This window comes from Pyxicephalus adspersus, chromosome 7 (genome assembly GCF_032062135.1).
Source record: "Pyxicephalus adspersus chromosome 7, UCB_Pads_2.0, whole genome shotgun sequence".
NCBI lineage: Eukaryota > Metazoa > Chordata > Amphibia > Anura > Pyxicephalidae > Pyxicephalus > Pyxicephalus adspersus.
In genome coordinates this window covers 58,115,347-58,122,064 of record NC_092864.1, presented here as the reverse complement: position 1 = coordinate 58,122,064, position 6,718 = coordinate 58,115,347, and positions in this window count along the sequence as shown.

Sequence of the window (6,718 nt, the reverse complement as noted above, 5' to 3'; positions counted from 1 at the left end):
GAGAGCTATTTTGCCAAGGCAGCTGAGACCCTGAAGCTCCCCTTTCTGAAAATAAATTCAGTTATTGGCTACTAATTGGATTGACGTTCTGTTCATGTGGATAAAAGACAAGGTCACCAATTTTGTTGATGAATTGTAATAGTCATCCAAATTTCACAAAGAAATTGGAACTCTTATGATTAGCATGTCGTAATTATCAGGTCAAGATAGCAGGTTAAGATCATAACCTACCTGTGCTTTATACTAAGTGACAAGATCACTGTTTATTTTGACATTATAATTTGATTGTATTCAGTTTCTTATGTTTAAATGAATACAAATAAAATAAAGCATTGAATCAGTTATTGAAGCTAGAGCCGTTTTCTCTGTATGTAAAATCCACAAAATCCATTCACTCATTAGGTGTGGGGTAAAACACATGAATGCATTGACTACTAGGGTAACAGTCTAGTGGCAGAATCCACTGAAATAGGAAAAACTAAAAAAGTGAGTGTGTATATGATGGATGTTTTAGAGCCATGTTTTGACTTAGGGTAGCACAGTGGCTACCACACTCACTTATAGATATATTGTCCCAGGTCCACATGGATTTGTTTGTTCTTTCCAGGTTTGTGTGTACGTTGTGTGCTTATTTCACCTTCAGCACTCATTTGACCTGATTTAATAATGCTCTCCAAGGCTGGAGAGAATACACTTTCATCAGTGAAGCTGGGTGATCCAGCAAATCTGGAATGGAGCCGGTCCAGGATTAAAAACATTTGTGAACAAATAGCAAATGACTAAAAAATCCATTCCAGGTTTGCTGGATCACTCAGCTTCACGGGTGAAAGTGTATCCTCTCCAGCCTTGGAGAGCTTGAATAAATCAGGCCAAGTGAGTCTCAGTGTTTTATCAGTTAAGTAAAGGAAGGTCAGAGGGAGCCCCTTTGCTTGGCTGTGCGTAAGGCATCAGATGGTCCTAATTAGGCACTGCTGCAAGATGATGAGAAGCCATGCATGGTTAATGACTGTACAGTAAAATGTAGCCTCTTGGGATATGCGTCGGAATTTCACTTATTGGCATCCCAAAATTTTTTTGTGCTTTTTTCTACCCATACAAAAATAAAAAATGCAATGATAGTCAGTTTACTGATTTACCCAGGCTCACAAAAATAAATAACACTGAACAAAAAAATCCTGCCCTATGTGCTAAGGATTTATGCACTTGATAAGCTTACTTTGGCTTTTGTTCCAATTTGCTCTCTTGCATTTTCCTCTTTCATTGTATTTAGTAAATTTGTATACCTTGGCTATGTGATTTTTCCTGGGGCATTCACTGTTTTGCAAACGTCAATTAAATAATAATGCATTCTGCATAAATATCTCAGTAATGACTGTAAAAGGCCCAGTTTAATGACATTTCACATGCTTTTTATAGACATTACAAGGGGACACCTTTTTTCACCTAATAGTCCTGAAAGCTACTTTAACAAGAATTGTAGGGGGTTGTTGCTCCACATTAAAGGCATGAAACAGTCTTGTACTGACAACCCAATAATCACAACGCATAATGTAAGATTCACACAGACTTAAAACAGCAAAGCAGCAATTGCAGGCAACCATTACAATATTATTACTGCTACACATTCGAATGTCAGCAACAGGAGAGCTTAACAATGTCAGCATTCACTCAATGTCAAATACACTGACATGTAGTTAGGAAATGCAGCCTAAAATAAAGCCTGAAACAGAAAAACTGTCCTAGTGGAGTTAACTCTTTTCACACACATGCTAAAATGCACAATGATATACTTGCTTTAGACTCCAGACATACATATTTTTTGAAAGCAATGAACCCATAAAGATAAAATATGTCAACAGCAATATTTAATAGCACACAATATTAGTTAAAGTGTTTTTCAAAGGAAAATTTTCACTAAAAATTCTCCAAAATTAGACTCAGTTTAACTATTAGTAAGTATGTACCTCTATCCCAGAGATCCATATTTACTTACAAATTTACTTACAAACGTGCCAAAAGTGGAACATTTGCAAATTGAATTTCAGCAGAGAGAAAGGAGGCGTACAATGGGTTTAGCCAAATAACTGGGCAGTGATGTCATGGGGAACTGATTCTTCAGACTTCTGTAGCAGGAAATTTCCTATTGCTTAAAGAGGGTATTAAAAGGAAGGAAGGGGAAACCTGTGCTCCCGTTTTTTCTCTATATGGCCATTTAGAAAAGTAGTTAATATTTTAAAAAGAATATTATTTTTTTATAATCTTGAAAGACTGCAAAAACCAGTGAACTGGTTTTGGGTCAAAGAGACTCAAAGAATCAATGAATGGGTGACCCATTTACGCAGTAAAAGTAAGTGGTACATAAACCTCCTTTCCTGCACCACTTTCTGGACAGCAGGGGAAAAAAAACACCTACGCCTTGCCACCATTCACTACAAATAAAATTATACTGTAAGAGTCCAAAAACAGTACTTGCCAGACACCAGTCCCCCAATCTAATGCTGCACTCTTCACCTATAGCTCAGCCTCGGGAGACGGTTGTGTTTCTCCGCACATGGTTGCCCTCAGGACTTAGTTTGCAAGGTCTGGTGTCTGGGGAGGGCTGGCAGAGGACAAGGAGCCCACAGATAATGCAGTTATTTCAACAATGCAAAGATAATGCAAAGATTCCAACAGAGGCGAGTCCAGAGTAGAGATCAAGAGGTCATGCACAGGTAATATGCCCAACAGACGAGGTACACAAGGGCAAGACACAAGCAGAGTCGGGGTCACAGGCAAAAGGTTGGTCCAAGCAGCAAAAACTCAACTTAACTTAATATTACAGGCACTAGTGACTGGGAGCAGAATGACTAAAAAAAACAAGCAGTCAATGGCAGCCCAGGAAAGAATCAAGAACTAAAATTCCTGACTCTAAAATCCCCTTCAGCTGTTCACAGCCTAACAATGGATGCTGGGGATGCCGATAAAATACATCAAGCTGCACAGCTAAAGGGAAGCAGGGGCTGCTGCTATTTCTTTTTCTCTTTGTTGCTGCAAGTGACATTGCTCCGCCTGATAAACATTTCCCATACATATACGTATACAAATTCCAGCAGATGGTTGAAAGGATTTGCCCAAAATTTCCCACAAAGATTCAACATGAAAAACAATAATTATTTATACTAGATTTTAGATATTTAAATACCATATGCTATAACATTTTTGATCTAACAGGATTTGCTCATCAGATGTCTGCATAATAAAAAAGTGAATGTTGCAAGGAACCTATGGAAATCTTTGGGGGTATTTTTGGACTGAATTTTCATGGGGTGATTTGGCCAATATATCTTTGATAACCTTATATATAACCTAATAAAATAATAACATTACCTAATAATATAACCTTATAGACTAGCCATTCTCTAAGAGGGTTCTATGGAGGGTTGATAGCCTGCCTAATAAATGATTCTGCAAAGTTCTGAGACCAACACCACTTAGCAGGGCCAGCTGCATGAGTCTAATGATGATTATAGAATGTACAAATGTAAAGGTGTGCATTATTTCCACTGGTCCCCAATTTTAGAGGCTTTTTTACCCCACTCACAATAAATTGGTTTTGCCATGTTCAAGACATGAAAAGTATTTCAAAGGTTCCTCCAAATCTAAAAATTATTTTTACCTCATGGACAGTGTACATTCCAAATTAAATGTTGAAGGAAAGCTTTTATTGCACAAGAAAATAGAAAATCTGCAATAAAATGACCATCCTGCACTTTTTTCACTTATATATAGTTCCAAATTAAAAACACTGCTGTTCCAGGTTCAGACATTCAAATGTTAAGAAAAGGTTGCAGTTTAAAATAAAAACAGTCTTTGCAAATGTCTGGCCACAATAATGCAATAGATTGATGGTATAGTTAGAATTACCAAAGCCTTGGTCATAGCTCCTGGGCATAGTATATTTTGATATATTCTATTATATAATTTTATTGTTTTCTTACTTTCACTAGTGGAATGTTTTCTTTCCAAAGCTTAGGTGATTTGATTCAGTCATATACCAGCCACAATGACCTACTATAATATCACAGTAAATAGGACAGAAAGTGTCAACAAGATAAAAGAACCAGCGTTGACTAATGCACCATTACTGTTCTCTTTCACTGAGCTCACCAATCTAAGACCACGGGTCTCCATCTGTGAGCCACATTTTAGTATGATTTAGGGGATTACATGGAACTGAGCTAATGTTGTGCTGCTCCAAATTGAACAGTATGAATGATGTTGTTTTCCCAAGTGATAGAGTTTAGGAGTGTGAATAAACATGTCTGCCATACCTAGAGTATCTATCCAACTATTCATCAGACTACATGCATACACCTCTGTGATTAATGTACACCGTAAACATGTCATCCTAGCGGTAATAAATACTGATAGAGGCATCAATCCAGAATCCGTTCTAGTTAGCTGAAGCATGAAAGCTTTAACCCATCACAGTAGGGCAACCGGAGTGACAAGGAAGCAGCTCAAGATAAATGTGGACATTTAATATCAATAGAAACATATTATTTACCCACTGGAGCGTTAAAGGGCTAGTCCACTGTAAATTATTATTTTAGTTTTCAGTATAACTTGGACAGGTAAACCACCTGATAAATACTTATATCTCTCAATGACTGTGCTGGTGACATTTCTTGGGTTACTGGACATGTACACATGCCATAACCCTCAATTTTTGGCAAATAAACATGCAGAACTAAAATGCATATATAGTAATAGTTCTATATGCGGAAGGACTTGTAATTTTGTTCAGGCAGGTCTAACTTGTACAAAATTCCACCAGACAGTACAGCCAGGATGGTAACATCATTTTCTGTACTGCGGACAATCACAAGAGCATAGACACCTCCCTGTCCCTCCAGCTTACATAATGAAGCACCAGAAGATTGATATACTTGAATCGCTTGAGTCGCTTAGTATTCCGCCTTATCATCATTTTTTATATATTATATAAAAGGGTATGATATTTCCCAGCATTCCTGAGGTTCACACAGGGTGAACCCTAAACTTTTTGTGGACTGAGTGATTTGAAACAGAACAAAACTGATCACTCATCTGTAGGCTTATAGACACATTGCAGTTTTATATAAGAAAGGACGCTCTCTTACAGTCATCAAAGACAAGGAGTTGTCAACTGCAATCAGAACTCTTACAGAAAGAAAGATGATGACATTACACCTGTACACATATCAAGACTTTACAATCTCTTCTACCCAAGGCACTTCAAAATGTATTGTTTTATAAAGGAACCAAGCTTGTCCCACAGGTTGCAGTATTGTATTTTATAGTCATGACACAAAACTAGATTTCACTCTGAAAGTGATCCTGGTAGGGCAATGGAAGCTACCTAAGACTTAAATGTTTTACTTGAAATGCCCTTCACCATGCAATATATGGATTAGTTAGCTGTCCCTATCAGAGATGGCTTGAGCAAGTAATAGAACACCTCATTGGACACTAAGCTGGGAGCAGAGAGACTGTGCATGGCCTCAGAATGTGCTGAGGATGCCTATAAAATATACCAGGCTGCACATTTAAAGGATGCCAGGGCTGCTGAAAGTGTCCATTACACTCTACCCACTCAGCATAAACTGTATATACTTGATTATAAACCGATTCAAAAATAAATCAAGCTACTTATTTTTTGGCTGAGAATACAGGAAACTGCTTAAAACTGGAGTCTAAAATTGTGGCCCTCACAACAGAAATAGTATTACATAGAAATTCCATATAAATTAAAGTGAATTCATACATTATATACATGCTGTGTTGTTTTTAAAAATATTGGTTTGAAATAGAAAAAAAATTAATCACCTAGGCTAAGTCTGTTTTTTTTGCTGGTTACTGGTACTTTTGAGTTGGTTTTGATAGAGCACTTGCTCTTCTGTGTAATATTGTTGCCCTTCAGTAGATGGCGCTGTGTCCTTGTGTAAAGTGTGTAACAAACTTCAATCTATGATAGCAAATGTTTGTTACACACTTTACATGAGGGCACAATGCCATTTTCTGGTGTGACCTATTAAATTATGCAATTATAAATCTTAGTTTATATTCAAATATATAAGTGAACTGGTGAAAATCACACACCAATACATTAAGTGCAGAGTAGAAGCACCCCTCCCTTCCCAAATAGGTCGCCAACGCCTAAAAAGAGGACTACCCCTCAATCCAGTGGGGATCACACATTTACTGCTACAGGGTAACATAATACCTAACCCCCCATGTGACATGCATAGCTTATACCTTATATAACATAATTATAAAAATTTAAAAAAATTTAAAATTTAAAATTTAAAATTTAAAAATTTTAAAAAATTAATATAAAATTTACATTATGTCTGTAGTATCAACACAAAAGTTTGTATTTTCCTGTGTCCCCTCTGTAACATGTTCCTGTCAGCAAACCTGTTTCAACTTTAGTTAACAGACCAAGCTGTTAAGCAAAAGTAGCAGTTAGATCTTTCCATAGACATCAGAGTGGTGGGAAGCCTTTGGACATGTTTGTTTTATGCCATTATTCATACTTCTTTGGGACACCACCATTAATTTTTACTGGAGCCCTCTAAAGGTGACTGCCATCATTAAATGCAGGCCACTGGTTTCTGGAGAATGCATTACCTTCCACTCTTTCTTTCATTCAGTGACTTGGATTTACTTACCGTATTTTTCGCCATATAAGACGCTC